This window comes from Anabas testudineus, chromosome 11 (genome assembly GCF_900324465.2).
Source record: "Anabas testudineus chromosome 11, fAnaTes1.2, whole genome shotgun sequence".
Classification (NCBI taxonomy): Eukaryota; Metazoa; Chordata; class Actinopteri; order Anabantiformes; family Anabantidae; genus Anabas; species Anabas testudineus.
This window is the reverse complement of record NC_046620.1, coordinates 14,810,693-14,838,094: the sequence shown is the minus strand read 5'-3', so window position 1 is coordinate 14,838,094 and position 27,402 is coordinate 14,810,693. Positions and strand designations below refer to the sequence as shown.

At 41.9% G+C, this 27,402-nt stretch overlaps 1 protein-coding gene across 1 annotated transcript in view; it reads right to left on the bottom strand.

The window, feature by feature from the left end:
* The window catches only part of adgrb2 (adhesion G protein-coupled receptor B2), a 196,341-nt gene extending 186,438 nt beyond the window's left edge, over positions 1 to 9,903 (bottom strand). Inside the window, exon 1 of the mRNA XM_026347650.2 lies at positions 9,742 to 9,903. The gene's annotated coding sequence lies outside the window, so the exon portion shown is untranslated. The remainder of the gene's footprint in view (positions 1 to 9,741) is intronic.
* Positions 9,904 to 27,402: the final 17,499 nt, after the last annotated feature.

The following is a 27,402-nucleotide window of genomic DNA, read 5'->3' as shown; positions in this document are numbered from 1 at the left end:
AGTGCCCTAACTGTATAAACCACATGAAGTCATTGAGGATGCAATTATGGTTTAGCTTATGTGTCTGTGCAAACACAAACATGCCTTTTGCTACAGGATTTGACATCTTGTTTTTATATTAGCACTATACTGTATTTTACTTGCACGTATCTAGGAGCACTGAACCATTTCCTGTACACTGTATGTGGGTGAGCGTGATGTTACTTCAGAGGTGCCCGGTGGCCTCTCGCTGTAAGTTCAATTACATCGCCGGCCTCTGCGACGCTCTCATTTCATCTACCTGTCTAATTGCTGTGAAGGTAGCGGGAGGGCCGCACGCGATGACACAGCCTCAGGTCATGATGTTTAGTGGGGAAAGAGAGTAAATTACACAACACGTCTGTGGAGGGACCACAGTCTGGCTCCATGAGACTGACAACTCTCTGTGGTGCTCAGTGAAATCCAGAGTCATGTTGTTAACCTTTTTATACATTTAAAGCAGCAAAGATAAGAGATTGGAGCCTTATTCAAAACATGTGTTTTAACTACAACCATTAAACTTGCATGTAACCTGTAACCTGGCTTTGGACACTGGTGCCTTTTAATAAGCCCTGATATTGTTATTGAAGTTTCACTAACTAAAATGCAGATTTAACAACTAAGGGCATAATAACGCCTAAACAAATAAACTATCAATTCATTCCCTTAAGTTTATTTATATACTTGATATATTTTCAGCAGCTTCCCCACGAAACTTGCTTCACTTCTCTCTATATCAAATATGCCAAATGCTGCCTGTCTGTTGCATTATTTAACACGAAACTAGAATATAAAGCCGACACGAAAGCATTCAAAGTCAATGTAAAGATGAATACAAAGGCAGACAGATCCCGATTTGTGCTGTACAGTTCGAAAAGTGAGACAAAGACGTGCTAAATTGGTGTGAAAACGCTTAAACTAGAGCCGGTTTTTTACCCCAAGCTGTAAAATAGCACACGACTCCAGTTGATGAACGCGACAGAGACAGCAGCAAAAGATGACGGTCTGAAGGGAAACAAAAGATACAAGTGGCGCTCTTTGTAAAGTGTGAAATCAGTCAGTCTGAACTGTCACACACGCACTGCACAAACACAACGGCACCATGTTGTTGAGCTAAACATCCGTACTCCCATTTAGGGACACATAAACTTTATGTCAGCGGCCAAAAGACACAGACTACGGGAGCACAAGAGCGATCAAACGTGCTTAGAAAAGAGGCAAGAGAACCAACACCATGACTTAAAATAAATAAATAAATAAAAAAAAAGCATCCATTCAAATTACATTGCTCCGCTCACTGCCACTCTGCACCACTCACATGCCCTGCAAGGTCCACGTTCCTATATGAGATGAAAATTGAAGTTCTGGGGAGGTAGATGGAGGCTGGCATGTGCTGTTATATATATTTTCTGCATTATTTTGCCCCTAAACATCACCTTTGCCCTCCCAGTCTGTGTTGGGCTTGTAATAGATTAGGTTTTCGGTTTAAGGACACGGCTGGGGTCGGGCCTGTGCCAGTCTTAGCAGTAGAGGTGGTAACTTTGATAGAATCAAAATTTTTCCACTTTCTGTAAGGAAACCTAAATGTGTTCTAAAGTATGCATGATACTGAGGAAATGGTACAAGCCTTTTAGTTATAATTTAGTTTTTTGTGTATCCATAGCCTCACTACCATATTTTTGGTTACTGGTTCACTGTTGTGGGTTTTGCTTACTTTTTTGTTTCACAAAAGAGCCAAGAGGGTTTTTTATTTTATTTTATTTTGAAATCAAGAATACAGGGTATTCTAGGTCTAACTCTCCAATGTCCAATGTGCTAATCCCTCTTAAAAATAAGGCCGAATGTGTCTGATTATTCATAACTCTTTCAAAAATAGTCTAATGTGTTTGCAGAAATGTCCCTGTTGTCCTCAACATGCATTTATTTTCCCTCCCTCTCTCTGTAAATGAACTCATTTATAAGTACCAAGAATGATTTCATTAATACAAGCAGACTTTTAACTACTGTGGAGAGTCACATTTGCATGGAACTTTCTGTGTGCAGTCCAATGCTATTAGAGTGGCACATGTCACAACGATCAACGATCTAAGGAGTTCAGGATGTAGATAGATGAGAACACAATAAGTCTCCACTCACCTCCATTCCAAGATTTTGTCATACACAGAAAACATGAGAAAAAGTCTGACCTGTCAAATGTACACACCTGCCATGCTATGCTTCTACCCAGCATGCCTCTGGGTTGGATTTCCACCTGTCTACTTGGTTTCCACCTTAAACACACAAGCTGCAGCTTTGACAAACTGCTGGACCCTGGGAGGTTCTCCACATACACACACACACACACACACACGCTAACACATCTCAGGCATGGATAATCGCGCATGCATCGACATACACACGTTTACTATACGAACTCGCTCTGAACTAATGAAACATGAAAACTGGCAGCACATAAAGTCACAGCATGTTACCCCCGAATGCCTGGCGGATTTTTTTTTTTTGTCTCAACCTTTATTCAAACAGGCAAGCTGAGTACATTCCAAGAACACATTTTATTTAAAGCAACAGCCCGAGGAGTTGTCGAACCCTTATTCAAGACCATTTCGGCTCTCGCTTTGTCATGGATGTTCCTCCTCTTTCACCGGTAAACGACAGAGATCCACTAGTTGTTAGCAGTCAGAGGCCTTCGTGTGCTTTAAAAAACTTGACCTAACAAATGAATGGAGACACTGTAATCCTTATTCAAATTAACCTCCTCTGAATAGCTCTGCTGTGATATAAATTTGCATTCTTCCACTTAGCATCCCAAATAAAATCCACTTTTTTTGTGGTATTTCATTGTTTCCAACTAAAAGCACTTGGATGCACAAGATGCAGTATTTATGAAGCCTGCGCTTGCTACACTGGACACACATGCACACATCCGATCCCATTAGATCAAACCATAAAAGGGGTACGGGCTCCTTCCATCTGCTTAGGCGGAGCACAGCATTCCACTTGTTGGCCCGCAAACGCTGAGCGTCCTCCTCTATAAGGAGCTGTAATAGAGGCCGATGGGTGTCACGGCAGTGCACCCCGCTGATGACGAGGCCAATGTGCTAAGGCAGATGAGTGTGCACCCTCTGAATGCTGAGTTAAGCAGTGGAACTAGCTCGCCTGCTTGTGCGTGAGCTGCAAGGGAGAGGCAACTTTGTGTTTGGATTGTGTGGATGTGGGGATTTTGAACATGCTGGATTACATAACTGCAAAAAGGGAAGAGGTTGTTTTTTCTTTTTTTGGATTGCATTCATGGTCACTTTGAGGCAAAGACAGGGAATAGGGAGCCACAATTGGAGTTTTACGAAGGGGGAGGGGAAAAGATGGGATGAGAATGAAAAAGGTAAGACTTGTCCAGCAAGTTACATAGAAGCAACCCAAGAAAAAGCAATCATCAAAACATGTTAGCTTAGGCTACTCTCAGGGGGCCTCCTGTACCGCACTATAAAACAGCAGCTTGAGATGCTCTGAATCAATACAATCTGCCAGCTCCTGCTCTTTCTCCATCCCCAAGGGCCACACATTATGAAAAACATTACACGAAAGGCAAATATTACTGCTGGGAAGCAGTAAGAGAGCGCGCATGCACACACACACACACACACATATACACAGCTCGATGCACGCCAAGTAACAACCTCGAGTTGCACAGTCATTGCCCAGCAAAGACTCCTTGTTCATCTTTGCACAAAGAGAGTTATTAACACAAAAACTCATCGAATTAACTGTTCTCTATGGCTGTATTGTGGCAGTTACTTATCCCTCACGCAATCAATATTAATCAGAGATGTGAATTATCCCTGCGATTCAAGGCAATTAATTTGTTTTGTTTTCTCCCTCCTCTCATCCTCCTGCAACCCCAGCCTATCTATTCCCAAAGAGGTCCATCCTTTCACTTTTTCTTGCCAAAAGGCTTAATTAAGTGTAGAGAGTGAGTCTACAGGGCCCCGGATTTTTGTTTCCTGTTGATTTTGCTTTAGCCTTAGCCTCGCACAAGCCCGGCCATGCTCACAGAGAGCGCCCCGATCCAAAATGGCACTCACTGCAAATATTGACACAGTCACCCGGGGCAGCGCCAAATGAATGCCGCCCCGGTGACAGAGACATCTGTGACTCCAAATGGAACGTTGTGGAGCATATGACGTGGAACGGTAGGATGCTGAGCAGAGGAGGAAAGTAGATACGTGTCCTAAAGAAATCCTTCACCTCTTGTCGTTTTAATCTCATGACGTTAAGAAAAAAAATCTCTAATAAGCAGCTTCAGTGTGCTTGTGTGCTCGGTTTTCTGACCCAAGCTCAAACCCACACATCCTAATTATTTATGATTATTTTAATTATTTTCTTTTCTTGGCCTTCTTTCCTTTGCTAAGTGGTGGATTGGGCCAGCGACAGTTGACGTGCAGAGGGCTGACAGCTCTCTACACATCAGAGTTTCTAGATGATAGATGATTAAAAGTCTTAAGTCTTAATAGTGCATGTGATTTAACTAGGCTCAACCGACCAAGTGGATGTGGCTTAAAATCATATACAGTGGCAAGAAGAAGTATGTGAAGCTTTTTGAATTTTGTGGTTTGCTGATCTTTCATGTCTTTATTGAAAACAACCAGAAAAACCTCATAGTGCTCTGTCATATTCTTTGGACGTCATTCATGTATGCTGCACTCTTTTAGTTGTTCCATAGCATCTCTATTGCTTTGGTGTTTTGGGTCATTGTACTGTAGCATCACCCAATGTCTACAAAGTTTCAGCTGACATGCAGACATTCTCACATAATCCTGGAGAATCCTTTTATATACTTTTATATCTTCCTCCCGGTCACTGCAAGCTGGCCAGGCCCTGATGCAGCGAAGCAGGCCCAAATCATGACGTTTACTCCACCATCCTTTAGGATAGGGATGATGTTTTCATCATAGTATGCAATTAGTAACCTTTTCATGCCAGGTGCTGTGGGTCAATGTGCTCCTCGGCAAACTTCAGGCGTGCAGCAATGTTTTTGCATTGTAAGCAGCAGCCTTCCTTCGTGGTGTCCTGACATAGACACCGTGCTAGTTTAATGTTTTACATACTGTAGACTGATGAACACAGACACACAAACACTTTAAATCTTTGGCTGTAACTCTGGGTTGTTTCTTTACCTCATTAATGAGTGTTCGTTTTGCTCTTGGGGTCATTTTTGACTGGTTGCCCACTTCTTGGTATAGAGTAGCCACAGTCCCAAAGTGTCTGTGTGTTTTTATGTAAATCACCAATTCTTGATTATAGATCCTTTGAAAGCTCATTTTTGTAGCTCTCTTATAATGAAAAGACTCCAGGTATGCTAGCACATGACTCCAGTTAGCTTTTTGAGGTCATTATTCCAAGGGTTCACCTACTTCCACTAGCACTGTGAGGTTTTTATGGTTGTTCTCAACAAAGACATGAAAGGTCTGATTTTTTTGTGTGATTATTTTAGGCACATTTTATTTGTTAATACTCTTGACTTAGATGACTTAGAAGATCAGATCACATTTTATGACAAATTAATGCAGGTTTGGATACTTTTTCTTGCTGTATAGATCTGGACCTTACCCGTACTGCCCAGTAATCAAAGTAGAAAAATAAGTTTTTACTAACATAGATTTAAAACCACTACAAGTGGATGAATGGATACAGAACAAAAGGAAATAAGATGGGAGGAGAAGTAGAGACTTGGAAGATTGCTTTTACACGGACATAGGCCCAACCACAGTGCAGTGATCCGGGCAACACCAAGCTGTCACCTGGCTGCTGGTTCATGCGCACTATTAGAGCAGCATGCATATGTGCACACACACAAACACACTGCTGGACATGCCGCCATCAGTTTGTGTACTGGCTGTTCTGCCTCTTGCTGTGTGTGTGTGTGTGTGTGTGTGTGCTGATGATGTGCGCTTTTTGCGCGTTTGCTTATCAGAGATGCTTGAGCGACAGCGAGACGTGAAACAGAGGAAGGCAGGTGAGTGAGAGGTTTGTGTGTAGAGTGCGCAAGTGTGTGTGTGTGTGTGTGTGAGAGAGACAGAGATTTAGCATTGCCAGCATTAGTCCGTGGCATGTGGGCGGATATTGAAGACGTTATTAGTATCACATTTGCAGGCCTTATAAAACTGCCACAGAGCTGGGTGGTTTTCATACGTCTTCAGCTGATATGTGTCATGCTGTCATTTGTGTTGCATTTCCAGCAGCTGCTCAGATGATCATTCAGTGATAGCGTAGTCATTACTTGCTGCCTCATTTCTCCATCCCATTTAACCTTCCTGTTGGGCGTCAGTGGAAATGGACCGATTTCGTAAACTTAATTCTAGTTTGTTTGTTTGCTTTTTTTTTTGGATGTGTGACACCCTTCACACTTTGTCTATGTTTTTATTTGTTTTATGTTATATTTAGAACAGATTGTGGAGTTTGCACAGCCAATTACAAGCGTGCACCATTTCTTCATGCAGCAGTTCCTCCTTTTCTCACATGTCTCTCCACAGGGGTCCAAAACAATTGCAACCAATTACACCAACCAAACAAAACCCCGTATCCACCTATGACTTCAGGTTTTTGTATTATACTGCAGCTTTGGGCTTCTCCGCCGTGTCACTCAAGCGGCAGCGAAGAGAATTTCCAGCCCATGGGAGGCTTCATTTAAAGAGGCTCTTCCTAGAGAGATCCCCACAGATACTGGTTTCGCTTAGTGGTGAGGGACACACCAAAACAAAAAGCATAAAAGATGTCGGCAAAAACAATAACATGACAATGCACTACACACTGATATGTTAGCGGCTGGATAGTGTAGTGGCAACATTGCTGCTTGTACCTCCTAAGTCGCTTTGGATAAAAGCATCTAATAAATGTAAAATTATACAGAAGTCCTGAAAGTTTAATACAGCAATGCTCAACCAGTCACTAACTATAAAACGCTGAAGTATTGGTTTTAAAACTGGGAGTATGGTATGCATCTCTTGGCAGTATCTCAATATGTGTTAAAGGATCTTCTAATGTTCTGAGGCATGTGGATAATCCAGGAAAAACCAAGATAGATGTTGAGATTTTTTTCAACATGCAATTTTGTCTCAACTGCTGTCCTGGTTGCTTTATTACCTGATGTTTGCAGTGGTGGGAAGTAACTCCACTAGTGTGGACTGATGGCTTTGACTGGTCAGCCTCATCATTTGCATCACCTGCTCATTACGCTGTCTGCCAGTGCAAAGCTTTTATTTTTTTTAGGGCTTTTTTATGCGGTAAGTTCAGTTAGTTTTCGCCCCTTCCACTCTGGCAACTACCGGTTGTGATGATGGGTGATCAGGGGGCTTTCCAGAAAGACTGTCTCTGGCAGGGAGATTTCCATAGACATAAGCTTCATGGGAAATTATTGAGTGGAGAGTTGTGACAGTTAAAGTAAATGAACCAGAGCCACTCCAGATTTGTAGCTGTTCTCATTATAACCCAGAGAGAAAGACGTTTAACTGGAAGCCATATTCAAGAAATGAAACCAACTGAGAACCAATGTTCCCTAAGCGAATTAGTCACTGATTCACGTGTTCTCAGAGTGAACATTTTACTCACACAAGCATTCCAAAATAAAATTCCGACTTTACTGGACTGACCACCCTTTGTCCTTTACCCAGCAGGGTTAAAAAGGAGCCTTCTCTCACATCCAGCTCATCAGCCATCATCTGCGGGACGCTCATCTCTGCTAAAAGGGGACACGGCCTTACTGGCTCCATTAGTTCCGACAGCAGCCCCGAGAAATAAAACAAACGAGGTTATTCACAGCGTTTAAAAGAAAAAAATAAATAAAAAATGGAGAGGGGAGGTTATGGTTATTCACAGCTCAGGGTGGAGGGAGGGATGCAGCACAGAGAGCTCTCCAATGAAACATCACTACAGTGTTCCTTTAATATTGTTCTGTGGTTCATTGTGATTCAGATTCTTAATAATCCACCACATAACTGCACTTCTCCGTGAGTAATACTGCACACTATGTATCACCTGTTAATCCAAATCTTAAATAGAGTGTGGGCAACAATCTAAAGCACAGTGAGTGCTCATTAATCAGTGGCCCTGTTAAATAGTCCACAGCTATTCATCCAAAGGCTGCTGTAGAAGAAGAGTTTGTGGTGGAACAAGCAGAATCTCGTATGCAATTGTTCAGCTTGGCACAAATAAGCCATCTGTGGCAGTTTGTTTGGAGATGCGCGATGGGAGAGCGCGCACAGGCTCAACAGATAGGTATAGAGAGACAGACAGACACAGACAGAGAGAGAGGGAGAGAGAGAGAGGGTGCTCCGAGGCTCCTTTTGCACTCCCGTTATCGTGTCCCGGTTGTCATTCCCGTTCAGCGTCATCGGAGCCACCTGCTCGCTACCGGGGGGGAGAGACAAGGCGAGTGTTCACATACTCCATACAAACCCCGCACACTTCTTCGTGTTAGAGAGAATAACAGGGAGCCAACTGAGAGGCGGTCTATTAACGAGAGGAGGCACTGCGGCAGACGCACGCCATGCAAGTGAGAAAAAAAAAAATAAAAAAAAACAGACCTCAGTGCATGATCAGGTAGCTTTCAAAGGGCTTTCTGTTGCGTGGTGAGGTGCCAGCGCGGAGGGAAGAGTCAAGCAGCTCCCTTTCAATCCCCCAGTGCACGCTCACTAAGGTCTTTGGTTCATCCTGGCTCTTTAGCATTCAGCGGGAGAAGGCACCCACTCACCCAGGCGCGCAGTGCGCACAGGGAGGTGGGGGTGGTGGTGGTGGTGAGGGGGGGCAGAGCAACATCAGCATCAGTCCTCTATAATGTAACCTAACGCTTTTACGTGAACCAGGCCACGGGGAGGGGGGGGGGAGACGTCCCCCTGCCAAGAATCCTTCACAGTAATTAGGGGCACTGTTAAAAAAAAAAAACGCTTCGGTGCGGGTGGAGGAGCTCTCGTTCATTAATGTTACTCTAAACTCAAAGTGGCATTGTGGAAAACCCCCATAAGAGGAACGAGAACACTGTGTGTGTGTGTGTGTGTGTGTGTGTGTGTGTGTGTGTGTGTGTGTGTGTGTGTGTGTGTGTGTGTGTTAAGGGGGGACGTGCGCGTGTGAATTCTTTGAGAAAGATGAGCCAGTACGGAAGAATAAAAGTGTCTGCGCACGACGTCGTGTGTGTGTGTGTGTGTGCGTAGGTGTGTGTGTGTGTGTGTGTGTGTGCTTCTGTTTGGTCACTGCGCAAAGTTACAGGTCCGCCAGCGGTTTTTTAGAGACAATCCCACTTTGTCTCCCCCCTACTCTCTCTCTCTCTCTCTCTCTCTGAGGAGATTCTGCATCCTGGAGGCTGTCGCCGTCCACCTGTGCTCGATTAATTGGCACTAATTCAACTGCTGGGATGTATCGGGGGGTGTGTGTGTGGGGGGGGGGGGGTGTGGAGAGGTTTGTCTGTGATCGGCACTTCAGGTTCAGGTTCACAGATCACACATGATCGCGGATAACACGATCACACGACTGCGCAGCATCCCTAAGTATGTGAGGATGTGGGCATCAGTGGATGCTGGACCACACTTACAGGCTGTGATCCTCACACGAGGGTATCAAGAATCAAATAAATAATGAAAGCAGCACACTGCAAAGCAAACCTCAAGTACATGGCGCAAAGAAATAGTCCAAAGATGTTTTACACTGGTGTTGGGTATGATAGGCTCAATACGCTACCTGATCGCTGTCAGCAGCAGTTATTTGATGCGACGGCTAATCCCCGATCGGTTCCGTGGATACAAATTAAGTTTCCCATCCATGGCACGTCTCAGATGGTGAGGGAGACTATTATTCATTCACCCGCGCCGCTGCGCGGAATCTTCTCCCCACGAAATGTTCTCTGCGAGTCATCCCACTTCTGCGCCTCCGACACGGACCACCACAAAAAAATAGAAGAAGAGGAAGAAGAAGAAGAAGAAGAAGAAGTGCGGAGAATGAAGAAAGAAACGAAAAAACAAGGAAGAAACCGCCAAGGACGCGAAATCATAAAGTAGCCATAGATCAAACGCAAAGCAACAGAATGGAAGAAAACCCAAAAAAAAAACAAAAGGGGACAATGCAAAAAAAAAATGAAATAATAATAATAAAAAAAGAAGGTCGTCTTTGTAGTTGTCCAGTTTAGTTCAAAAATAAATCCACGTCATATAATCTCCATGGTTTTGGCGCATATGGTCAAAGCTGTATATTCCAAAAGCAGCGAGAGGACGCGCTCACAGGCGGCACCGCAGCATCAGCATCAGCATCAGCAGAGCGGGATAACGGGGCTGTTCTCTACTGATGCCCGGTACTCCAAGTCCAAGGAAGCTCTTCATTTGAAGCAGGGGGCTGGGGAAATGAAAAACCCGACGTACAAAAACTACTCTGACTCCGTCCAGTGCCTCCTGTTCTCCTCCTCTTTCTCCTCTGTTCTTCTCCTCCCCCCCCTCCACTCCTCCGCCGTCAGAGAGTGAAACGTGTCTTGGGCTTCTTTCGCCTGCTCTGGCATTCGGGATGGGTATCCACAGGCAGCGGCTCGCAGTCGGGCATCTGGCTCCCCTGCAGTCGCTTCACAAGCGGAGGACAGAGATGCGCGCCCTCGCTGCCCTCCGCCGGGGATCCGTCAGGCGCGTTCACAACGGAAACTCACCTCCCTCCCTTTCTCTCTCTCTCTCTCCCCCTCCCTCCCCAGTAGCAGCGTCCGTAGTGACGTCAGCTCGCGCAGTTTCCAAATACAGAAAGAGCACATGCACAGATTTCTTCAAACAACCTCATCTTTACGGGATCATTTTGCGTATTTGTGCCACGGACCTCGTTTTCTCGCCCCCCCCCCTCATAATACATCCGTTTGCACTGAGAGGTCTGTGCACATGTCTCTCACATCAGACAGGCCCAGACAGTTACACCCAAAAGGCAGTCACAAGTATTTGGAAACAATTAGCACTGCGTTTAACTAGTCATTAGTCTAAATGCTAAGCTTGTCTGGCCTCCTACCAGAAATGCACTAAAATAAAAAAAAAAGACATTCAGATTTGACCTTTTCACACTTCCAGTAGCAATCCTGCAAAAAAAAAAAAAAAAAAAAAAAAAGATGCTGTACAGTAATTATCATGTGATTTTGATAGCACAAGCATCCCCCTCCCTCCCCGCCCCCCTATATGGCAGATGATGTGATTAGATTCTGGAGCACCTTGCAGCGTGTATTTGCATATGGATGAGTTTAAAAAGTGATGGGACATTAGTCAGCTCAAGTGCTTCTTTTGAAGGTTTGGAAGTGAAGGAGGAGCCGCGGAAGGCAGCGCAGCTCCTTCTCCTAGTGTGGACACATTACCAGCCATCCGTAGTACGCTCATCCATCATCCATTTTTTTCAGTCTTCTTACAGTTCTCCCCCCCCCCCTCCCGTGCACAATTAAACTTATTCAATTTGTCTTTGACCTTATTAATAGATAGCTGGATGAAAGTTTTATTTTTTATTTTTCTGGAGCACAGGGTGTAAACAACGTCTGAATGGGACAAAATAGAAGTTATCACGTGTCTGCCAGGTTAGAGTGAGTCACAGCCTGGGTATCGGTGAGGTGAGCCTATAATTAATGTGACTCAGGGGGTTGCTAAACATCCTTTGCATCCTAAAACGTATTGTCTATTAGAGGCAGATACATTGGTTTGTGCCTGATCATCACAGAATGCATGTGCCACCTTATCCCTTGCTCAGCGTTATTCACAGAAGCTACTCACAGTTTGTCAAATGATCCTTCCCCCCCCCCCTCCACTCTAAAGTGGAGCAACCTTCTAGGAACATTTTACTATGCGCCTGAGAGGATTCTCAAATTCGTGGGCCTCCCAAATCGGACCAAACGAAAGCACAGAGCAGATCAAAAGGGAGACTCCGCGCCTGCTGCGATAATCACGCTCATTTATTAGCATTAGAACATGCCATCGCAACTAATTCTGCAGCTATGTATATTGATGGAAAAAAATTCCTCACTCTCCACCTTTAATTCACTTACACACTGATACCGATCTCTCCTTACAATTCATCATTTCCTTTGAATAATTGGAAAAAAAAGGGGATTCAGATAAGGTTAACTATTCTAATAGAAGGCGTGCAACAGATAATGCCCAGACGCTCGGCTCCTCCACATACCAAATATCCAGGATGCTTTGCAGGCGTCACTCAGAGGCAACATCCTCAACGGGCATGGCAAGAAGGGCACCTCAGAGCAGAACAGCATTGCTAGCAAGGAGGACGTTTTTTCTCATCGACTACAATAGTCGATTTGCAGCGTTCTTGGCAGAGGCAGAATAATAATTGACAGGGCTATAAACGTTTGCCTGTGCTGTGCAGTGATGACGGTTGGCAGGTGCTTCAAGCATGCAGTTTTTTTTTTTTTTTTACTGTAGTACAGCAAATAGACGCTGGAAGTGATGTTGTGAGCCTTCACTACATATTGTAACACATACTATAGACACAGGATGTTATCATTTTGAATTTATTGCTTTACTAACCATAAAACAAATGGATCACAATCACATTTCCTGTTTATGTCGGCTTTTCATGAGCTTGCTTTTTTAAACACACATGAAAATAAAAGAATAAATAGTGATGCAGAGATAGGTTGGATCATTCATAAGGTACAATCGGATTTTCTAACACTGTAACGAGACAAATTCACTGATTGTCGACTGTCGGCTGGAAATATATTTATAAATATTCATATATATACAGTATATATTTCACCATGCTTATAACCAGAAGGTTTCAACCTGGCCTATAGTTTGCAGTTGGGAGGATATTGCGTGTGAGCAATGTAAATAAGTCTTCACTTCATCTGTTCCCTGTATATAAAGTTGTCTGTGTCAGTGTACAACCTCAATCTGTCCAAAAGGCAAACAGACATGCCCAACTCCAACTGCTGGGCGCCTAATCAAAACAGCTGTAATTTTTTTATTCTTCCTCTATGTAATTAAAAAAAAACAAAAAAAAAAACGCCCATCTTGTTGGAAAATTGCATAACCCCCCCCCCCCTCCATTTGATTAATTTTGTCGAAGGCTAATTGGTTCCCCCGAACAATGGCGCGTTAGATTTGCTTCCCCGTGAAATCAAAGCAAGGAGAAGCGGAGGCTTTGGGGTTAAACTTTGCATTGTCACAACTGTTTTTCGGTTTCCTTTGTTCATTTCGCCACTAAGCAGGAAGAAATGTGAAAGCCAATTCAACTGCAGTCACTTTGACAACTTGCTAAGCATGCACAGACAGGAGCATTTTCAAACTGCTATTTCTCTCGAGTTGTACGTTTTCCCTGCAGGACCTCCTCTAAGTCTGTGAACCTTCAACGGCTTGGATGTCCATACTTATTACTTGCCTTTAGGATTTTTCTTCTGTCCTTTTCTGATCCCTATTTGCAGTAATCACTTTGAAGTTTGCCAGTGCAGCAGCTCCCATCAAAAATAACACAGACACCCCAGTGTTTTCACTGTACCTCTTTTCCATTCACACTTTCCACAGATACACTTCAGAAATCCTCTCTTCTCTGTGTTAATGCATCCTCTCTGCTTATATTTCAAATCAAGACAGAGCTGAGAGTTGTCCTTTGGGGATGTTCTGTTGAGGTAAAAAAAACCCAAAAACATCTGAATAAAACATGCTCAAACTGCTTACAGAACTTTCTTTATATTTTCCTGTTCCTGTATATTTGCATATGTACATGGTTGCATGAGTGTAATTAAATGTACGCATGCACATGTGTGTAGTCGTGTGCAGCCACAAATGGGAGCACAAATTTGGCTGTGTGTGTGTGTGTGTGTGTGTGTGTGTGTGTGTGTATGTGCCTGTGCGTGTGTCTAATGCTCAGCCTACTGAATCCTCTGTGGGGTGGGGAGCTTGGAAAAAATCAGTGGTCCATGAAGCTAACTAGAGTTCCTCCCTGATCAAATGTGACAATTATGATAGTGCTCCTTGGTACAAAACTCCCTTCTGGCTCCCCCATCCATTCCTTTCTCCTCTCTCCTAATGCCACCTCCACTTTTCATCCTCCAGTTTGCTGCCCTTTTCTCTCACATGCAACCAGTACTTTGTTTTTGTTTTCTTTTTTTTCTAAACAGTTGCTTTTAGCTTGCACCCCCCCCCCCCCCCCCCCCCCCCCCTATTTTATCTCCATTTAACCATTTCATTCTCAGACTCTTTTCCCATCCTGAATTGATCTTTAGTTTAACACACACATCACTCACCTCTCAAGGGGATTTGTGAGGCAGGAAAATCTGGAAGGCCAAACACAAATATTCAATACTGTAAAAATTGTTCAACTACTGTAGTAAAGGCATATTTCACAAGAGAACACACATTATGTCCAAAAAAAAATCACATCTGCATCAAGGTATACACAGAGTAACTCACCATCTCTTGCAGAGATAAAAGCCAGGTGGTGCTCAAGCACCTGCCCTTTTGTCATCAGGCTTAATGACCATTTCCTTTAGGACATTCTTATCTAACTAGTTACATTTTAGTTTTAAAAACACTTTTGCTCATGCTCAATGGTTGACAACTGAGTTCAAATTCTGCCAAGACAAACTCTTGGAACATCATGTTGAAAACTACTTTGATTCTGGGGATGTAGGGCTACATGCATGACATCATGTGGTTAATTGGGTCTAGTTGGAGGCAGGAGACAGTGAATGACAGATGTATTCCCTCGACCACCCACACCGTCTGTGACCTCTAACGTTGGGATACCCTGCTGTGTCCTTTACTGCATTTTATAGGAAACTTAACTGCAGTCAGATCACGTTCTCTGTTAACATGAGCATATGTTCTTAATTTACAGGAATGGCAATCACAAATACATGCATACTGAATATATTAATAAAATGTTCCAAGACAACTGCTTTCCCCACAAAAATATCGGATCTTGCAGTACAACATTCAGTTTCATGACTACAGCATTATTAAAGTGTTTTATGGTTGTGTTTAGGCACTCATAGCGCTTAGTTACTGTGAAAGAAATATTGTGTTGTGTTTGGGTGAAAAACACACTTATGACTTTATTTGCTTTTTATAACCAAAGACTGGAACTAACCAAAGAGCTTTTCTTGCTTAAACTTAACCACAAATGTGACTCTGGAGCTGAGCTGAGGTCTGTGACACGGCAGTCCTTTGCTTTATATGTCTGCTATCCACCCAGCCACCTCCTTGTGGCTCACATGCATTTGTTTAAAAATTATGTTACATTGAAACATAACCTGTCTCAGATGCCCCTTCGACCGGACATGTCCCTATAGGATGAGGCCCCGAGGAAGACCCAGGACATATAGACTATTGGGCTATTGGTTATCCCTGGGCCACAGCTCATAGCCCTGCTTAAAACAGGGAGATGTGCAAATGTGTGATTTCTGCACTGTTGAGATGTTTGCTCATACTGAGCGGAACAAAAGCCAAGAGAGTAATCTATTCTTAATTACGTGATGCAATATAAAGTGGAAGAGTTGTTGTAGATAAGACAGGGCCATTTGAAACTCAGATTTGAAAGTTTAATGTTCAACTAACTAATGTTTTGCCTCAAATTTCATCATAGGCTCACAATTTATTTCAACTATACAAAGCAGTTCAATGATTCTAAATCACAGACATAAAGCTGCTTATAGCTTAATTATCTTAATTATCTGTTGACCATCAACACATCTTCATGACTTTACATATGAGTATCTGAATAAATAAATACGTCAATAAAAGATGTGCTCTTGAAGGAAGCATTATTTTTTATGGATGATGTCAGTGAGAGGGGTGCCCTTTTTTTTTTTTAGCTTGAGTACCTTCCCCGAAAATTTCCTTGCATGGCCTTGACTTCTTGTAGTGCAACAAATCGCCAGTCCAATGCGTTCTGAAATAGAAACACATTTTCTGTTTTTTATTTTAAACGCAGGCGTAGAATATAAAACTCCTTTTTGAATGCATTAGCTCAATGACAATCTTAGAGGCCTTTTAGCGGATCAGTTCTGCTGATCATTTTAGAGTGACAGGTGCGATTATCATGCAAGCAATGGTTGATCTTAAAACCAGGTGACAGGGCTGCAGCAGTATGCACAGATACAAAGACTATGCAAACATGAGTTGTAATCAAGTAACCAGCATTTTGTGACACGGGAATAAAACTCTCTCTCTCACAACAATTTTGTTAATTTAATAGATTTTTGCCCATCAGTCTAAACATGATATTATATTATAATGAAAAAGTGAAAAAATATTAAAAATGTAAATTAATTAACAAAAAAAAAGGTAAAAATTGAAATATTTAAATTGAAATAAAGTGCTAGAGTCTCTTTCAAATTTCAAATTGGGTTCAAGTAGATCATGTTTGTATTAAATTTTCTTGAGATGTGTCTTGCCTGAAGTCCATCTGTAGCCAATTGAAATAACTGGACATAGTTTAGAAAGGTAGAGACCTGTTTATATAAAATCCCACAAACCATTCATACCGCATGTCAGGACAACAACCAAACCATGAAGCCTAAGGAACTCTCTCAACAATAACATTTTATAGTGAGGCAAGGGTATAAAACAATTTCTAAAGCTTTGAGTGTTCCCTGGAGTGGCCTCAATAACTGAAATGGAACAAGTCTGAAACCACCAGGACCAGGAGGTGTTTGCCCTCTAGCCAAACTGAATAACTGGAGAAGAAGTAACTTGGTCAGAAACCCAACATACACTTTAGCAGAGTTTTAGAAGTTCTTTCGAAAGAAGGAAAGACAAACATCTAATTAAAAAATAATCAATCAGGGCATTATAGTAGAGTGGTTAGATGGAAGGGAGTGTGCCGGACAGTATTTACCAGAGTCTGGCAGAATAGGGGTGCGGAACAGCGCTCTGAACAGCACTCCAAGCACAGTGTCTGGCAATCAATAGGCCTAACTCACCATTTGGCTAATACTAATAATCCCCTGCTGTGGAGCATGGTGGTGGCAGCATCATGTTATGGGCAGGCTTCTCAGAGGTGGGAGCAGAAAGCCCGGTCAGAATTGAGAGAAGGATAAATATAATCAAATACAGAAAAGTTTTTAAACACAAATATGTTTTCACTTTATCATTATGATTTGTTGTAGATTTACGCAGAAAAGCTGCATTTTTTTTCTCATTTTCAAATAAATTTACAGCACTGTACACTGTTCACAGTAGATGGGTCTGAATACTTTCCGAAGTGCCTGTATATATTATCCTCGTAACACAATATTTAACTTTTTACTTGACTGTGCCCATTAATCTCTGTCGTCTCTCTTTCTGCTCATCTTTTTTCCTAACATGCAAGGGAGGCTGCACTCATGATTGCAAGTCAACAAAGTCAGGCTCATCGTGAAGCACACAGGTTCCATTTGCTTCATGCTATAAATCACTCGCACATGTATTGAGAGGTGTGTTTCCACATACAAATACACAACCATCATTATTTTCAGTCCTGCTGTTAAATTTCAAGATTATCTGAGGGAGAAAATCCTTCCCTTCATCTGACAGTGACAGATCACAGGCTCACTGTGGCCTCCCTCAGCCCACGTACAGTATAACTTCTCTGTGGTCATTTCAGCCTGTCTATCCGTTCTTTCTCTCCCCTCTTCATAGACATCTATCACCTCTCTGTGGCCTTCTTCTCATACAGTATATCTCCCCTGGTCCCTCTATCTCATCTCTCTGTGTGCTCTATTCATCCCGTCTCTCCAGCCCCCTGCCCATACATTTAAGAGCAGCTGAAGCCCACAGCAGACCACACTTTGTTGCCCCATCCATCATGGCTGACTGTAGGGCAAACAGGTCCAAACACAAAAAAAGAAAAAGAAGCTATGTTTTAAGTCTACCTTGCTCTTGGCTGGGTGAGCTATTCTGTAGTATCCCAGTTGGTTTTTAGACCTAAAAACATGTGAAAGAATTTTGGTAAGTCTGGCCTTCAGCTAACTTCTTACTCGTTACTTTAATCATAACTGTTTTGCCCAGTACATACTATAACTCACTTTTCTCCAGTAATTGTGAATAAATATATTAATCAATAATGATTTCTAGGACTCTGGTCTGAAAGCGTCAATTAAAAGCATGAACTGAGAGAAAATATAGTTGTTTTATGTCACCTCTAAATTATTAACAGGCTGCAAGCATTCCACTATACATGAGGTACAGAGTAGGGAAAAAAGTAATGACCACGCTACAGTTTATAGTAGTGGACATAATATATTGGGTTAAACGTGTCTTCTGTGCATGACTTATAGCCCCGGAAATAAATTGTGACTAGCTTGAAGGTAGTGGCTGACCAACAACAGAATGAGGCAATGTTTACTTTTGCCTTTGGTGAGTCCACATCGTATCTCTTTCACCTTTTAACCCAAGAGGTTTCACTGCTTTTAGGGATATTTTCAGCATCATTTCCTATCGAGTCGAAATTTGAAAGCAGTGAATATCAGTTGAATCCCCGAACGCTGAATGTCTGCTTTCACCGATGACTACAATCATTCAGATCTGTTTGGTCTACTAGCTTAATCTTAGTTTAGTGAGGGCTCAGGAGATGCAGTAGAGGCGAAATTGGCAGAAATGTGGTCTAGAGGTCTGAATTATCTAGAAAAAGGAGTATGACCTCAGTGGTAATGAGCAAAGCGAGGATAAATGGAAAGTGTAATATAGTATCTTTTAAATGACTAATTCAAAAAGTGGAGTAACAGGTAAGTCATTCTTTAATCATCCATGATCCCTCTCACAGAAAAGAAAATCAAAGATAACGCTCACAAAAACTCATTAGACAGTTTCTGGATGACAGTGGCATATACCTGTGACCGTTCTCCTTGCCAGTCATGATGCTAATTGAGTGTTTATGGCACATGAAGTATGAGGCTTTGTTGCACTTTATCATCATGTGGTGGGCAGAGCGAGGCAATGAATAAAACCCAGCACGACAGTAGTGATGACGCCTGATCTTGCGCTATAGGAGATGAGTTAGCGATTTCATGCCAGCAGAAAACACCCATCACCATTAGGGAGCTACACTCACTGAAGAATTGCTGCTATTTCCATCATTTTGACAATACCAAAAGGGGAGCGAGATGAGAGCAAGACTGCTCGTCTACTGGGGAAAAGAGAGTTGGACATTCCAGGTGGGTTCAGTGGGAAATGCTGGATTCATGGGTGCTTCAGGGGTGAAGACGGGTCCAGGGCCAATGGACAGATGACTAGAAAACAAAGATCAGTTTTGTTGTCAACAACTTACAAACCAATAAGCATCATCTACATTCTATAAGTTACCAACTCTTTTGCTCATGGTCGCTGTCTCTACTTTGTTTTTCCCCCCTTCCCTCTTTCCTACTCTGTGTTTAGCCTCAAGACAGGTCTTCTATGGGCTCTTAACTAAATGGGATCTTTGCTGAGGCTATTGTTGAGAGCTGGGCCTTGGCATAGACAGCACGCTCCAATAAGCACAGCAAACACTAAAAGGTAAAGGCCATGGCCCTTGGTCCCAAGTCTGTTTTTGATGGTGCGTGCGTGAAAGGGAATGAGAGTGTGAGAGTAGATTTAGAAAATCAGAAGTCATTATCAATGATGTTATATTGCCCATTTTAGTTATTTTACAAGTGTATTCTACTGCACAAACATTAATATACAACATTGCAAACCCCTAAATGTTGTTTTCACAATGTTACATAATTAGTACAGCATGGCAGTAATGAGTACATACTGTGCCAGTGGTACATGCAGTTTTTCGGCATTAAGAGCAACCTAAACTCTTCAGCTGCAGGCTTGTTCTTGAGAGAAACCTCCATTTTGGCTCAATTTTAGCCTCTAACAGTCCATCCATAATTCATACATGTGGTATCTTTTAATAGCAGGGCTCAAAAGGAATCACAGTGTGTGCTCAGTGACACAGAAAAAAACATACTGCACACACAGAATGCAATTCATACCCAGTGTTCAGTGGGTCATGAAATATTTAAATTAAATATTTTTTTGTTGGGCAGACGGATGAATGTGATGAGGATACCGTACTGTCATGGCAAAATAGGACTTTTTCACATTTGCCACAAGAAAAAGGAAATAGAAAAAATAGAAGAAAAACTGTCCAAACAGCACTGTCATATGGTGGTTGGCTGCAGTAAAAATTAAATATTTACAATCCACCTTATTCCTTCCAAAAGCAGCCTTAGCGTGAGAGGTTCTCAAGGCCACTTGCTGCCTGTTTGTTTTTTAGTCATTTCTCTTGTTTTAGGGAATTGATTTTAGGACACTGCAGGCTCAGACCATATCAGAATGTGACATATGTTGTAGTCAGTAAAGGATATATAAACTTGCATAATGGATTGAGTGTGGTTAGTCAGTCTTAAGTGCAAATGTAGTGTAAAATTTAATTTTCAGAAAATGGGTGCTTCCATACAGTACTGCTATGGAAATATGAATACTGGAACAAATCAAGATAAACAGCTTGTGGTGCTGATTGTGCAGTCATTCACCATTTAATTATTCCAGTACAAAAATGAAAGCGTACAAACTGGAACACAAAGTATAGAAAATGTGAAAATATATATTCATGTTGTGATTTATTTGCTTATTCTGCTTCCATTGCTCTTTGTCACTTTTTGTTTTTTTTTTTTTACCAATAAACTCATTTTACCACTGCAACCAAACATATTTTTTGGTATTTTGACTTTTACTTTTCTTTACTTTGTTTTTATATGCCAGCTGAAACCCATCCAATAGTGCAGAATCACTGAATTTGTGGAGTAACAACAGAAACAAGACTTTCTTTTGATCCAGCATTGTCAACAGATACTGTATGTAAGAATTTATTTCTAAAAATAGCAATGGAATTATGAAGTATAACAGTATTATGTACTAGTATCATGACAAATCTAGCACAGTGGAGTATTGTAAAAGTGTGTGTAAAAAAAACCTTGAAGCCTGGGTGTCATGTAAGAGAATGTTTTGAAGAGTAAATGCTCCCAAAGTGGTATCCTTGGGGAGTGTCCTTTGGAATTTCAATTATGTTTGTGAGCTCAGTTTTTGCTGTTGCTGTATTTTTTTTTTCCCAGCATATTATAAAAGACATGAGAGGAAAAAGCACCTGAACAAGGAGAAAAACACAATTTGATGATTCTTGATTGTGAAACACAAGTTTCACAATCAAGAATGGACATTTCACAGGTATTTGTACATTATTATTGTATTTTTACTGACTAGAAATGTGTTTTTCTGTGTTTAAAATACAATCTTTCTTTTTATCCATTTAAAAATAACAGCAGACTGATTAGAAATTGTCACAGTTTAGAGATTCTTAATCTCGTAAATGACTACAATAGTACTGTGTTACAAGGCAGTGTTTTTGTTAATGCTAGTTTATACATTTAGGCTAACTGATCATTAGAAAACCCTTTTGCAATCATCTTAGCACAAGAGGACAAATACATTAAAGTGTGTACTTTTAAAAACAGACAGGTACTCAAAAGGCCGCCTCATCATAAGATCATCAATGTCAACAGGGAGGCATGACGCTAGGTTGGACCCAGGTTTCATTATACAAGACAATGACCCAAGGCACGGCTCCAGCTGGGGAAAAGGTCGGCTGGGATCCTGTCTGTAATGGCATAGTTGACAAATTCGCTGGATCTCAACCCTATTGAGGTGTTGTAGGAGCAGTTTGATTGTACATTGAGCGTGCCTATGTCCATCTTGTGGGATGTGCTTCAGGAAGCATGTCGTTAAATCTCTTGAGATTATTTTACTTGTACAATGTCTTCAAGCCTGTAAACACAGTTATTATTTCTAACTTTGTCTACTACTATATTTCCTATCCATTTTGATATATTTCTTGAGTCATTAATCTTTTAATGTTTTTCATGGAAAACAGTGCACAATGCATCAGTGAAATAAAAGTCACAGATTTCAGAATAGCATAGTTATTGTTCGTTAACCCTAGTGCATCACTACTTCATTTATGATAAGCTGATGGAGTCCTTCATTTCACACAGTCATATCAGGTCAGTCAACCGCGTCATGACTTATGTAGAGTCATCCTTGGCTAGTCTGTAGCTAACTTCTAAGGTTGTTGTATCTTGAACTTGATGAACCTGCCACCATATTTCAGATTCATCCTTTTTTTTTATGTGCTCCAGCACAGCATCAGACTCTGTGATGGTGCCTTTCAATGAGCTCGGCTCCACCTGGTTCCCCCAGTCCCACACATTTTGCTTACTTGTTGATGTGATAAAAGCATCTGTTTTTTGACATTAAGTGGAGTTTTATGTCCTTACATAATGTATTTATTAGCCTTATGGATGGCCGCTGACGCAGCAGTGGAAACTTTTTTTTATTTGCTGAAAGGAAGGAGATTCATGTATTTTTAATATGTACAAATGTCAGGAAATATACAAGGAAACATGAATCCTGAGTCTTCTTCACTGAGGCATGTGTTGCGGTCTGTTGTGCTGAATGCAGTGTTTCAGCTGATTTGTACACATTGACAAAAAAAAAACAAAAAAAAAAACAGCTGAGTAAACAGTAGATATAAAATAAAAATGTATTGGGAAAGCAGTTTGGTTTGTCTGGTTTAGTATCCTCCTAGTAGTAGTATGCCTCTTATAGCTTAACTTTAATGGCAGAAAATACACACTTTTCTGAACATTATCACTGTTAAAGATATACAGTAGTGGAACCTTTCCAGTAGAGGAGCTGCAGAGTGTGTACCAGGGCAAACTGCAGGTTGTGGTTTTCCAGTACCATAATTAATAATAATTAAGTCTTTATTATGCTCTCTTGATACCTTGATTTTAAAGCATTAAACATTTTGGGAAGTTGAGTGAAATCGTCCCCATTTTCTGCTATCTGTCTGTCCCATGTGTGTACTCAAAAAAGATCACGTTGTACAAAACACTGAACTCCAAGTTTGTCCTGGTGTGTGTACTTTACATAGAGCATCTGCCAAATGGCCGAATGTAAATGGTATATAAATGTAATGTAACTTAGTAAAATGCTCACACAACGCTGTGTACTGTGTGCGATGGGGTGTCACATTAAATGAGGTAGGTAGTGTGGCCACTACACCAGTGCCTACTGTTTGGGCTAGAGGTAAAGTGAAAGGACAGATTACACCAATAGGGTTAGTCCTATGGGGGCTATAAACTTCTGAACAAATTTTCATTGTTATCCCTTCAACCACTGAGCTACTTGGCTACATGGTCCGGACCAAAGTGGTGAACTTATCAACCGTGATTTACGGTTTACGTAACGTGGCTAAAATTCAAGTAAGGAAAAAACAGACTCACCTTATAGAAATCATGTCCTTTGCTCCTCTGTTGCTACTGTATCTGCTGGCAACATGGGGAAAAATAGCTGCAGGCTGCAATGTTGCTTGATGTTACACAGTAGAGAAAGTGGAAAATGCAACTCCATCATGATTTTTATCAGAAACATAAGGTCATAAGTTTCACTGACCATTTTTAACCCTTTATACATTCCAATACTTGTTACATTACATTAGTGCAAAAACACTAATTTTCTACAAATGTGTAGTACCTTTCTTGAGGTACTGATATTGGTACTGGTAACAAATATCCCACATAAATCAAAATCTGGTCCAGTCCAATTCAGTCATTTGGGTAACCCTGAACTCTGAGAGAGCCAAGGACAAAATGAAAAGCAGACATACACAGACATGGTGTTGAGAGAGCCATTAAGAATGAGTGCCCCTCAAAGGGAGATGCACAACATGAATACATGGACAGGAGTGTTAATAAAAACCAGGATGAGCAATGCTTCCTTCAAGTGAAACCAGTAAAATCCAGAGTGTAATCATTAGTGTCCACACTGCCTTATGATGGCTGTCAAGCCATATTGAAGTCATATTAAATATAGTCTGCGGAATTTAACCATGCTAACCTGTTCAACAAGAAGAACTGACAGGAAAGCGCACGTGGCTGTATTGTCTTTCTACTTCCTACGCTTACACAAGTCAGCACTCCTGTGGTGTTAAATCATGTACACGCACAAATCAAATTGGAGTTGGTTTAAAGAGAGCACGTGAGAACCATAATCTACAGTGCACATAGTAGACTATGCTTTAGTATGTTACACTGACCTTAGTGTTAAGTAGGGAAAAGAATGATGTTCAATCAGAGAGGGAACTTTTTTCTCTGGCATGCCGATGTTGAGCCAGTGGTTGGCTACGGCAGATGAATTTTTTTATGAGAATAGGTTGGTGGTTCACGAATACGAGTGTGAGTCAAAGTGACAGAACTCTTTTGAGTATTGATTATTACTACTGATTACCCTTCTGACATCTGTTGATGGTCACGATTAAGATATTGTATATAGGTATTGTACATGTGAATGATAGATGTAGACGCCGTCACGCTCTGGTGTTATTGGAAGGCTTTGACTTTGGATGGTTTTAAGTGTCAAGTCCTAGGATTTGAGGATCAGACAGATGTATTGATGTGGACACCCTTGATTAATGCCTGATCTATATCAACTCGTGGCAAACTGTGGGAGTGGAAATCTAGCCTGTGTAAGCTTATATTTGCAAAACAAAAGTATACATATGCATACAACTGCATGCCTCTTTGTGCACTCGGGTTATTAGTCTTTTAGACTTTTATGCATCTGGCCTTTTGTTAGGCAGTGATTTCTTTCTCTCTGTCTGGTTGGCAGCTTGCTCAGTTGAATATCCTGTCTGGCTAATGTATGATTGATTGTCGGAATAAGAGACACTCCACTGCCCCCTCCGACATTCCTCCCTCTCAGCATGGTTAATGGGCCAGACAAAGGCAGGTGCAGTCTGCATGTATGTATTCGTGGGTGTCACATACAGAAATCAGTGCAAGCAATTTGGTCTTCTCGCATGATACTGACAGATATTTACGCCGTTGGTGCCTGATGGGTGTATTCATGCGAGCACGTGTGGGCGCTCCCTGGTTCAGGATGTATCAGTGTGTTTAAGTATGAGGCGGAGTCATGGAGCGCGCTCTCAGCTGAGCTAAATGAAGCAGACTGAAACACGTTTTTGACGTGGAACGCGATTGAATCAAACGGCCCACTTATCGCATTACACCCACACCGCCCCCTTGCCCGCCAACCCCTACTCATAACCTATCCTTCCCCCAACATACGCACTCATCATCTGCCTCTCTCCACTCCAACCTGTCCTTGAAACACCAGGCACGCGGTCCATCAAAGATCTTTTCCTCAATGAGTCTGCCTTCACAAATTACCTAAGCATCCGCCTTCCTCTATCCATCCACACTCCACACACTCTTTCTCCTCCATCTGCACCCTTATTATATGTATTTCTATAATCCTCCCTTCCATCTTCACAGTAAACACTGAGGTCAGTGTAATGCTAAGTGCTTCCTGGCAATCATCGTAGGTTTAGTGGCGGAATGTATGTGTATGTGTGTGATTGTGTGTGTGTGCGGGTGGGGAGGGGGACAGACAGGGCTCTGTTCAAATGGCCTCCTAATCATTTTATCCCTGTTTTACAAAGGCGCATAATAAGTGACTTACAAAGGATTATCTCTGTAATATATACATGAGGTGTTTTTTTTTTTTTTGCACAATCTTGGCCCTCTCCTTCTTTGTGTTTGTGCCCTTCATTTCTCTTCTGCCTCTCTCTCTCTCTCTCTCTCTCTCTCTGTCTCTCTAGGCACTTATGTAATGCTGTTAACGAAAGCAGGGCGCTTCACCCTGGCCATGGTAGGGGAGAGGGTTGGGAGGATGGAGGGAAAGTGAGGGAGAAAGGCAATAGATGAGCAGAATTTCAACGAGCCGTCCTTGATGACTGACCGGAGTAGTGCCACAATCACACTGCTGTCTTGTTGCAGGGAAGTCTAGGAATCCAGCATATGTGAGTGTGTGTGTGTGTGTGTGTGTGTGTGTGTGTTTTGTGGAAGCAATGAGAAAACCAGGTGATGCTATGAGAAGATGTTGCAAATACTTTTAACTCTGAATTAGTAAAGAGAGGCTTCATAAACCATGTGCTCAGACGATGAAGAGCTTTTGCCCACACGCCTCTCTAATTTCCCTCCTTTCATTCACTGACATTGCGCATCAAACTCCATGCCCCTGACATGTGCTAATCATACGATTCTACAAACATCAGCACTTGGATGTAGTTGATAGCATCAACCTTGCAGCAGATAATTTAACATTACCCTCTTCATTATGCTCCATAATCTGATTCCACGCACTTAAGATGTACTTTCATTTAATTGAAGTCATCCAATGCATCCAATCAGAGCCTTTCAGGCATACGTTTAAAAATCTGTCCCTGTCTATTGATAAACCAGCGCATTTGATGTCAATTAGTTTCCTTTGCAGCAACACATAAACTGTGGCAAAATATTTATCACCAGCAACATTTCCTAAACAATAATTAATGCTTTTTATGTCAAAAACCTAAAAGAATGAAGCAGGGCATAAACTGTATATAACATTGGCATTGGCCATCCTGTTCACCAGTGCATTGCCCAATAAGTTCACTGGCAACACCCCTCTGGGAGCTGATAGGAGTACCAGCAAATAGATTTATGAGGCCCCATTACCCTTTTATTACTGTAAGTAACAATGAATAATTGTTTGTAATCAGGACATTGGGTTGGTGAGAACAGTATTAGGCTCACCTCATATATCACTGGGCAAATACTAGTGGTGGGGACAATGAGGGATGAGGACGATATTGGGGAGAAACCTCTCTTGTTTGTAATTGTTTAACCCCCAGGTGAATATGATCATGTACAATAACATGGAGGCACAAAAGCTTGGTACAGGAATATGTGTATGCATGCATCCAGCCGTACTGTACCTTCAAGGCCAACGCACGGTTATGTATACTTAAATTGCTTTAGCAGACAGTTGTTGGATGAATTGCTTATTAACAAAGTGCAATTAATCACAGCCGTGTGCTGGTCACCTGGGCAACTGAGAACCAGTGCGTACCGAGAGGGGAATGGGCTCCAGCGGTCTCTCTAAAGGGCTCCACTATAACACTATGCGCTGTAAACACCCCTGCTTGGTTGTTTGTCAAGAGTACGCCTGGTGCACGCAAATACCAGACGCCAGATGAGAAAAAGACTGTTTCATCATGCTGACGGGGCTGCGAGCGCGAATAAATAACCACGCTCTGTTGCTCAGATCCCTTTTGTGTATCCACTTGTGGCCACATCATTTTGCATTTGACAAAACTCCAAAGGTGCTCTCAGCTAACGTATTAATAACATGTACTCTGCTGTGGCACGCCTTTCAATTTTTCCTTCACGACACCAATATTGGTCAAATCGTCACATTTCAGAGGAGTACGATTTAATGAACACAATAAAATCTGCCATTCCTATACCAGATGCACCCTAAGGAGTGTTAG